Source organism: Alosa sapidissima, chromosome 10 (genome assembly GCF_018492685.1).
Source record: "Alosa sapidissima isolate fAloSap1 chromosome 10, fAloSap1.pri, whole genome shotgun sequence".
Classification (NCBI taxonomy): domain Eukaryota; kingdom Metazoa; phylum Chordata; class Actinopteri; order Clupeiformes; family Clupeidae; genus Alosa; species Alosa sapidissima.
Window position 1 is genome coordinate 38,143,288 of NC_055966.1, and position 7,500 is coordinate 38,150,787.

The following is a 7,500-nucleotide window of genomic DNA, read 5'->3' on the forward strand; positions in this document are numbered from 1 at the left end:
TGGCCGCAGCAACTCCGGTTCGAATCCGGGTCACGGCAGCTTTTGCACATTTCTGGATTATTGCCCTCAAGCCCGGGAAAAAGTGGGTGTGCAAAGCTGGACCTCGCCATGTCGGCTCATCTCTTGTCTTGAGGCTTCGGAAGAATGGAAGAATGCAGCTCTGCGAACCGTGCTGCTGTCGCATCGTCTCTGGAAACACACTGATCGCATGCTAGTCAGCTGGTTTTGTCAGGGCCAGTGGCGCAATGGATAACGCGTCTGACTACGGATCAGAAGATTCTAGGTTCGACTCCTGGCTGGCTCGGCGGCAACTTTTGACCCCGCGCCGGGAGGACCGCCACGATGGCCTTCTGCCCTCTGCTGGCCAGTAGATTTGCCGCGGCCTTCAGTTTGTCTACATGTAATCTCTCGTCAAAAGCCAGTCAGTCGCTCCCGGACCTCAGTCACACTCCTTTCAGTCTAGCACAAATGCATGCGCGCCTTTGCTTTTCTACAAGATGGTGGCAGAGTGCCTCCTCCCATATGGTCTAGCGGTTAGGATTCCTGGTTTTCACCAAGGTGGCCCGGGTTCGACTCCCGGTATGGGAAGCGCTTTTGCCTTCCCGTCAACGTGGGCTCCTTACCAGTAGAGCCCTCGGCCTAAGGCATTGCCCCCCAACAGTGCAGTCTGTCTCCACCTGCATGGGCTCTCCTTCACCTGCTGGACACCTTTCACATGGCTAAAGACTGTCTCCTTCAGCTTTGCGAACCGTGCCCTTCTTCAGCTGCTTTTCCCAGCCTTCAGCATCACTCCAACTCTTTCACACGCACATGTGTGCCGAGAGGCAGGGAAACGTCAGCGTTTGGCCATTTGTGGATTGGTGCCTGTGGGTCGAGGCGGGTGTTTGGTGTTTTCTGCAAATTAGCAGCACACACAACTCGTTTACGGAGTGGAAACTGCAGCCGAGAAGTGCTCAGAGGAGCCAGCGCGAAACTCGTCAAAGGCTGGTCACAGAGCACGCACTCTGAGAGAGGAGCTTTACTGTGGCCGGAAGAGCACGCAGCCCGTGGTTAGCCGTGATCGTATAGTGGTTAGTACTCTGCGTTGTGGCCGCAGCAACCCCGGTTCGAATCCGGGTCACGGCAGCTTTTGCACATTTCTGGATTATTTCCCTCAAGCCCGGGAAAAAGTGGGTGTGCAAAGCTGGACCTCGCTATGTCGGCTCATCTCTTTTCTTGAGGCTTCGGAAGAATGGAAGAATGCAGCTCTGCGAACAGTGCTGCTGTCGCATCGTCTCTGGAAACACACTGATCGCATGCTAGTCAACTGGTTTTGTCAGGGCCAGTGGCGCAATGGATAACGCGTCTGACTACGGATCAGAAGATTCTAGGTTCGACTCCTGGCTGGCTCGGCGGTAACTTTTGACCCCGCGCCGGGAGGACCGCCACGATGGCCTTCTGCCCTCTGCTGGCCAGTAGATTTGCCGCGGCCTTCAGTTTGTCTACATGTACTCTCTCGTCAAAAGCCAGTCAGTCGCTCCCGGACCTCAGTCACACTCCTTTCAGTCTAGCACAAATGCATGCGCGCCTTTGCTTTTCTACAAGATGGTGGCAGAGTGCCTCCTCCCATATGGTCTAGCGGTTAGGATTCCTGGTTTTCACCCAGGCGGCCCGGGTTCGACTCCCGGTATGGGAAGCGCTTTTGCCTTCCCGTCAATGTGGGCTCCTTACCAGTAGAGCCCTCGGCTTAAGGCATTGCCCCCCAACAGTGCAGTCTGTCTCCACCTGCATGGGCTCTCCTTCACCTGCTGGACACCTTTCACATGGCTAAAGACTGTCTCCTTCAGCTTTGCCAACCGTGCCCTTCTTCAGCTGCTTTTCCCAGCCTTCAGCATCACTCCAACTCTTTCACACGCACATGTGTGCCGAGAGGCATTGAAACGTCAGCGTTTGGCCATTTGTGGATTGGTGCCTGTGGGTCGAGGCGGGTGTTTGGTGTTTTCTGCAAATTAGCAGCACACACAACTCGTTTACGGAGTGGAAACTGCAGCCGAGGAGTGCTCAGAGGAGCCAGCGCGAAACTCGTCAAAGGCTGGTCACAGAGCACGCACTCTGAGAGAGGAGCTTTACTGTGGCCGGAAGAGCACGCAGCCCGTGGTTAGCCGTGATCGTATAGTGGTTAGTACTCTGCGTTGTGGCCGCAGCAACCCCGGTTCGAATCCGGGTCACGGCAGCTTTTGCACATTTCTGGATTATTGCCCTCAAGCCCGGGAAAAAGTGGGTGTGCAAAGCTGGACCTCGCCATGTCGGCTCATCTCTTGTCTTGAGGCTTCGGAAGAATGGAAGAATGCAGCTCTGCGAACCGTGCTGCTGTCGCATCGTCTCTGGAAACACACTGATCGCATGCTAGTCAGCTGGTTTTGTCAGGGCCAGTGGCGCAATGGATAACGCGTCTGACTACGGATCAGAAGATTCTAGGTTCGACTCCTGGCTGGCTCGGCGGCAACTTTTGACCCCGCGCCGGGAGGACCGCCACGATGGCCTTCTGCCCTCTGCTGGCCAGTAGATTTGCCGCGGCCTTCAGTTTGTCTACATGTCCTCTCTCGTCAAAAGCCAGTCAGTCGCTCCCGGACCTCAGTCACACTCCTTTCAGTCTAGCACAAATGCATGCGCGCCTTTGCTTTTCTACAAGACGGTGGCAGAGTGCCTCCTCCCATATGGTCTAGCGGTTAGGATTCCTGGTTTTCACCCAGGCGGCCCGGGTTCGACTCCCGGTATGGGAAGCGCTTTTGCCTTCCCGTCAATGTGGGCTCCTTACCAGTAGAGCCCTCGGCTTAAGGCATTGCCCCCCAACAGTGCAGTCTGTCTCCACCTGCATGGGCTCTCCTTCACCTGCTGGACACCTTTCACATGGCTAAAGACTGTCTCCTTCAGCTTTGCGAACCGTGCCCTTCTTCAGCTGCTTTTCCCAGCCTTCAGCATCACTCCAACTCTTTCACACGCACATGTGTGCCGAGAGGCAGGGAAACGTCAGCGTTTGGCCATTTGTGGATTGGTGCCTGTGGGTCGAGGCGGGTGTTTGGTGTTTTCTGGAAATTAGCAGCACACACAACTCGTTTACGGAGTGGAAACTGCAGCCGAGAAGTGCTCAGAGGAGCCAGCGCGAAACTCGTCAAAGGCTGGTCACAGAGCACGCACTCTGAGAGAGGAGCTTTACTGTGGCCGGAAGAGCACGCAGCCCGTGGTTAGCCGTGATCGTATAGTGGTTAGTACTCTGCGTTGTGGCCGCAGCAACCCCGGTTCGAATCCGGGTCACGGCAGCTTTTGCACATTTCTGGATTATTTCCCTCAAGCCCGGGAAAAAGTGGGTGTGCAAAGCTGGACCTCGCTATGTCGGCTCATCTCTTTTCTTGAGGCTTCGGAAGAATGGAAGAATGCAGCTCTGCGAACAGTGCTGCTGTCGCATCGTCTCTGGAAACACACTGATCGCATGCTAGTCAACTGGTTTTGTCAGGGCCAGTGGCGCAATGGATAACGCGTCTGACTACGGATCAGAAGATTCTAGGTTCGACTCCTGGCTGGCTCGGCGGTAACTTTTGACCCCGCGCCGGGAGGACCGCCACGATGGCCTTCTGCCCTCTGCTGGCCAGTAGATTTGCCGCGGCCTTCAGTTTGTCTACATGTACTCTCTCGTCAAAAGCCAGTCAGTCGCTCCCGGACCTCAGTCACACTCCTTTCAGTCTAGCACAAATGCATGCGCGCCTTTGCTTTTCTACAAGATGGCGGCAGAGTGCCTCCTCCCATATGGTCTAGCGGTTAGGATTCCTGGTTTTCACCCAGGCGGCCCGGGTTCGACTCCCGGTATGGGAAGCGCTTTTGCCTTCCCGTCAATGTGGGCTCCTTACCAGTAGAGCCCTCGGCTTAAGGCATTGCCCCCCAACAGTGCAGTCTGTCTCCACCTGCATGGGCTCTCCTTCACCTGCTGGACACCTTTCACATGGCTAAAGACTGTCTCCTTCAGCTTTGCCAACCGTGCCCTTCTTCAGCTGCTTTTCCCAGCCTTCAGCATCACTCCAACTCTTTCACACGCACATGTGTGCCGAGAGGCATTGAAACGTCAGCGTTTGGCCATTTGTGGATTGGTGCCTGTGGGTCGAGGCGGGTGTTTGGTGTTTTCTGCAAATTAGCAGCACACACAACTCGTTTACGGAGTGGAAACTGCAGCCGAGGAGTGCTCAGAGGAGCCAGCGCGAAACTCGTCAAAGGCTGGTCACAGAGCACGCACTCTGAGAGAGGAGCTTTACTGTGGCCGGAAGAGCACGCAGCCCGTGGTTAGCCGTGATCGTATAGTGGTTAGTACTCTGCGTTGTGGCCGCAGCAACCCCGGTTCGAATCCGGGTCACGGCAGCTTTTGCACATTTCTGGATTATTGCCCTCAAGCCCGGGAAAAAGTGGGTGTGCAAAGCTGGACCTCGCCATGTCGGCTCATCTCTTGTCTTGAGGCTTCGGAAGAATGGAAGAATGCAGCTCTGCGAACCGTGCTGCTGTCGCATCGTCTCTGGAAACACACTGATCGCATGCTAGTCAGCTGGTTTTGTCAGGGCCAGTGGCGCAATGGATAACGCGTCTGACTACGGATCAGAAGATTCTAGGTTCGACTCCTGGCTGGCTCGGCGGCAACTTTTGACCCCGCGCCGGGAGGACCGCCACGATGGCCTTCTGCCCTCTGCTGGCCAGTAGATTTGCCGCGGCCTTCAGTTTGTCTACATGTAATCTCTCGTCAAAAGCCAGTCAGTCGCTCCCGGACCTCAGTCACACTCCTTTCAGTCTAGCACAAATGCATGCGCGCCTTTGCTTTTCTACAAGATGGTGGCAGAGTGCCTCCTCCCATATGGTCTAGCGGTTAGGATTCCTGGTTTTCACCAAGGTGGCCCGGGTTCGACTCCCGGTATGGGAAGCGCTTTTGCCTTCCCGTCAACGTGGGCTCCTTACCAGTAGAGCCCTCGGCCTAAGGCATTGCCCCCCAACAGTGCAGTCTGTCTCCACCTGCATGGGCTCTCCTTCACCTGCTGGACACCTTTCACATGGCTAAAGACTGTCTCCTTCAGCTTTGCGAACCGTGCCCTTCTTCAGCTGCTTTTCCCAGCCTTCAGCATCACTCCAACTCTTTCACACGCACATGTGTGCCGAGAGGCAGGGAAACGTCAGCGTTTGGCCATTTGTGGATTGGTGCCTGTGGGTCGAGGCGGGTGTTTGGTGTTTTCTGCAAATTAGCAGCACACACAACTCGTTTACGGAGTGGAAACTGCAGCCGAGGAGTGCTCAGAGGAGCCAGCGCGAAACTCGTCAAAGGCTGGTCACAGAGCACGCACTCTGAGAGAGGAGCTTTACTGTGGCCGGAAGAGCACGCAGCCCGTGGTTAGCCGTGATCGTGTAGTGGTTAGTACTCTGCGTTGTGGCCGCAGCAACCCCGGTTCGAATCCGGGTCACGGCAGCTTTTGCACATTTCTGGATTATTGCCCTCAAGCCCGGGAAAAAGTGGGTGTGCAAAGCTGGACCTCGCCATGTCTGCTCATCTCTTGTCTTGAGGCTTCGGAAGAATGGAAGAATGCAGCTCTGCGAACCGTGCTGCTGTCGCATCGTCTCTGGAAACACACTGATCGCATGCTAGTCAGCTGGTTTTGTCAGGGCCAGTGGCGCAATGGATAACGCGTCTGACTACGGATCAGAAGATTCTAGGTTCGACTCCTGGCTGGCTCGGCGGCAACTTTTGACCCCGCGCCGGGAGGACCGCCACGATGGCCTTCTGCCCTCTGCTGGCCAGTAGATTTGCCGCGGCCTTCAGTTTGTCTACATGTCCTCTCTCGTCAAAAGCCAGTCAGTCGCTCCCGGACCTCAGTCACACTCCTTTCAGTCTAGCACAAATGCATGCGCGCCTTTGCTTTTCTACAAGACGGTGGCAGAGTGCCTCCTCCCATATGGTCTAGCGGTTAGGATTCCTGGTTTTCACCCAGGCGGCCCGGGTTCGACTCCCGGTATGGGAAGCGCTTTTGCCTTCCCGTCAATGTGGGCTCCTTACCAGTAGAGCCCTCGGCTTAAGGCATTGCCCCCCAACAGTGCAGTCTGTCTCCACCTGCATGGGCTCTCCTTCACCTGCTGGACACCTTTCACATGGCTAAAGACTGTCTCCTTCAGCTTTGCGAACCGTGCCCTTCTTCAGCTGCTTTTCCCAGCCTTCAGCATCACTCCAACTCTTTCACACGCACATGTGTGCCGAGAGGCAGGGAAACGTCAGCGTTTGGCCATTTGTGGATTGGTGCCTGTGGGTCGAGGCGGGTGTTTGGTGTTTTCTGGAAATTAGCAGCACACACAACTCGTTTACGGAGTGGAAACTGCAGCCGAGAAGTGCTCAGAGGAGCCAGCGCGAAACTCGTCAAAGGCTGGTCACAGAGCACGCACTCTGAGAGAGGAGCTTTACTGTGGCCGGAAGAGCACGCAGCCCGTGGTTAGCCGTGATCGTATAGTGGTTAGTACTCTGCGTTGTGGCCGCAGCAACCCCGGTTCGAATCCGGGTCACGGCAGCTTTTGCACATTTCTGGATTATTTCCCTCAAGCCCGGGAAAAAGTGGGTGTGCAAAGCTGGACCTCGCTATGTCGGCTCATCTCTTTTCTTGAGGCTTCGGAAGAATGGAAGAATGCAGCTCTGCGAACCGTGCTGCTGTCGCATCGTCTCTGGAAACACACTGATCGCATGCTAGTCAACTGGTTTTGTCAGGGCCAGTGGCGCAATGGATAACGCGTCTGACTACGGATCAGAAGATTCTAGGTTCGACTCCTGGCTGGCTCGGCGGTAACTTTTGACCCCGCGCCGGGAGGACCGCCACGATGGCCTTCTGCCCTCTGCTGGCCAGTAGATTTGCCGCGGCCTTCAGTTTGTCTACATGTCCTCTCTCGTCAAAAGCCAGTCAGTCGCTCCCGGACCTCAGTCACACTCCTTTCAGTCTAGCACAAATGCATGCGCGCCTTTGCTTTTCTACAAGACGGTGGCAGAGTGCCTCCTCCCATATGGTCTAGCGGTTAGGATTCCTGGTTTTCACCCAGGCGGCCCGGGTTGGACTCCCGGTATGGGAAGCGCTTTTGCCTTCCCGTCAATGTGGGCTCCTTACCAGTAGAGCCCTCGGCTTAAGGCATTGCCCCCCAACAGTGCAGTCTGTCTCCACCTGCATGGGCTCTCCTTCACCTGCTGGACACCTTTCACATGGCTAAAGACTGTCTCCTTCAGCTTTGCGAACCGTGCCCTTCTTCAGCTGCTTTTCCCAGCCTTCAGCATCACTCCAACTCTTTCACACGCACATGTGTGCCGAGAGGCAGGGAAACGTCAGCGTTTGGCCATTTGTGGATTGATGCCTGTGGGTCGAGGCGGGTGTTTGGTGTTTTCTGCAAATTAGCAGCACACACAACTCGTTTACGGAGTGGAAACTGCAGCCGAGGAGTGCTCAGAGGAGCCAGCGCGAAACTCGT

The 7,500-nt window shown here is 55.7% G+C and overlaps 16 non-coding genes across 16 annotated transcripts; all 16 read left to right on the top strand.

Annotated features, from left to right (window-relative positions):
* Positions 1-231: 231 nt before the first annotated feature.
* Positions 232-304, top strand: trnar-acg. Its single transcript has one exon. It is a non-coding gene; the product is annotated as a tRNA-Arg (tRNA).
* A 749-nt stretch (positions 305-1,053) lies between these two features.
* trnah-gug lies at positions 1,054-1,125 on the top strand. The gene has a single exon. It is a non-coding gene; the product is annotated as a tRNA-His (tRNA).
* Positions 1,126-1,318: 193 nt separating this feature from the next.
* On the top strand, positions 1,319-1,391 carry trnar-acg. The gene has a single exon. It is a non-coding gene; the product is annotated as a tRNA-Arg (tRNA).
* A 212-nt stretch (positions 1,392-1,603) lies between these two features.
* Positions 1,604-1,675, top strand: trnae-uuc. Its single transcript has one exon. It is a non-coding gene; the product is annotated as a tRNA-Glu (tRNA).
* A 465-nt stretch (positions 1,676-2,140) lies between these two features.
* On the top strand, positions 2,141-2,212 carry trnah-gug. The gene has a single exon. It is a non-coding gene; the product is annotated as a tRNA-His (tRNA).
* Positions 2,213-2,405: 193 nt separating this feature from the next.
* trnar-acg lies at positions 2,406-2,478 on the top strand. Its single transcript has one exon. It is a non-coding gene; the product is annotated as a tRNA-Arg (tRNA).
* A 212-nt stretch (positions 2,479-2,690) lies between these two features.
* trnae-uuc lies at positions 2,691-2,762 on the top strand. Its single transcript has one exon. It is a non-coding gene; the product is annotated as a tRNA-Glu (tRNA).
* A 465-nt stretch (positions 2,763-3,227) lies between these two features.
* On the top strand, positions 3,228-3,299 carry trnah-gug. Its single transcript has one exon. It is a non-coding gene; the product is annotated as a tRNA-His (tRNA).
* Positions 3,300-3,492: 193 nt separating this feature from the next.
* trnar-acg lies at positions 3,493-3,565 on the top strand. The gene has a single exon. It is a non-coding gene; the product is annotated as a tRNA-Arg (tRNA).
* A 212-nt stretch (positions 3,566-3,777) lies between these two features.
* trnae-uuc lies at positions 3,778-3,849 on the top strand. The gene has a single exon. It is a non-coding gene; the product is annotated as a tRNA-Glu (tRNA).
* A 465-nt stretch (positions 3,850-4,314) lies between these two features.
* On the top strand, positions 4,315-4,386 carry trnah-gug. The gene has a single exon. It is a non-coding gene; the product is annotated as a tRNA-His (tRNA).
* Positions 4,387-4,579: 193 nt separating this feature from the next.
* Positions 4,580-4,652, top strand: trnar-acg. The gene has a single exon. It is a non-coding gene; the product is annotated as a tRNA-Arg (tRNA).
* A 1,014-nt stretch (positions 4,653-5,666) lies between these two features.
* On the top strand, positions 5,667-5,739 carry trnar-acg. The gene has a single exon. It is a non-coding gene; the product is annotated as a tRNA-Arg (tRNA).
* A 212-nt stretch (positions 5,740-5,951) lies between these two features.
* trnae-uuc lies at positions 5,952-6,023 on the top strand. The gene has a single exon. It is a non-coding gene; the product is annotated as a tRNA-Glu (tRNA).
* Positions 6,024-6,488: 465 nt separating this feature from the next.
* On the top strand, positions 6,489-6,560 carry trnah-gug. Its single transcript has one exon. It is a non-coding gene; the product is annotated as a tRNA-His (tRNA).
* Positions 6,561-6,753: 193 nt separating this feature from the next.
* On the top strand, positions 6,754-6,826 carry trnar-acg. Its single transcript has one exon. It is a non-coding gene; the product is annotated as a tRNA-Arg (tRNA).
* Positions 6,827-7,500: the final 674 nt, after the last annotated feature.